Source organism: Oncorhynchus gorbuscha, unplaced genomic scaffold (genome assembly GCF_021184085.1).
Source record: "Oncorhynchus gorbuscha isolate QuinsamMale2020 ecotype Even-year unplaced genomic scaffold, OgorEven_v1.0 Un_scaffold_2212, whole genome shotgun sequence".
Lineage (NCBI taxonomy): Eukaryota > Metazoa > Chordata > Actinopteri > Salmoniformes > Salmonidae > Oncorhynchus > Oncorhynchus gorbuscha.
This window is the reverse complement of record NW_025746781.1, coordinates 22,501-23,191: the sequence shown is the minus strand read 5'-3', so window position 1 is coordinate 23,191 and position 691 is coordinate 22,501.

Sequence of the window (691 nt, the reverse complement as noted above, 5' to 3'; positions counted from 1 at the left end):
CTGTCTGTCTGTCTGTCTGTCTGTCTGTCTCTCTGTGTCTCTCTCTGTGTCTCTCTCTGTGTCTCTCTCTGTGTCTCTCTCTCTCTCTCTCTCTCTCTCTCTCTCTCTCTCTCTCTCTCTCTCTCTCTCTCTCTCTCTCTCTGTCTCTCTCTCCCTCTCTCTGTCTCTCTCTCCCTCTGTCTCTCTCTCTCTCTCTCTCTCTGTCTCTCTGTCTCTCTGTCTCTCTCTCTCTCTCTCTCTCTCTCTCTCTCTCTCTCTCTCTCTCTCTCTCTCTCTCTCTCTCTCTCTCTCTCTCTCTCTCTCTGTCTCTCTCTCTCTCTCTCTCTCTCTCTCTCTCTCTCTCTCTCTCTGTCTCTCTCTCTCTCTCTCTCTCTCTCTCTCTCTCTCTGTCTCTCTCTCTCTCTCTCTCTCTCTCTCTCTCTCTCTCTCTCTCTGTCTCTCTCTCTCTCTCTCTCTCTGGGAACATTGGATTATATTTTGGGCTGGAGGATACTGGTGCCATGGTAACAAGGTTTGCGATGCGGACCTTCACAGCACAAGATAAGCTAACGCCCCTCTGTAAACAGTCAAGCGGTGGCTATAAGACGGGGGTATGTGACAATATAAACATAACCCCCTGTAAACATACAACGGCATATCATGCTATAAAAAAAACGCTAGCTAACTACAGCTAACTAACGCTAGATAACTA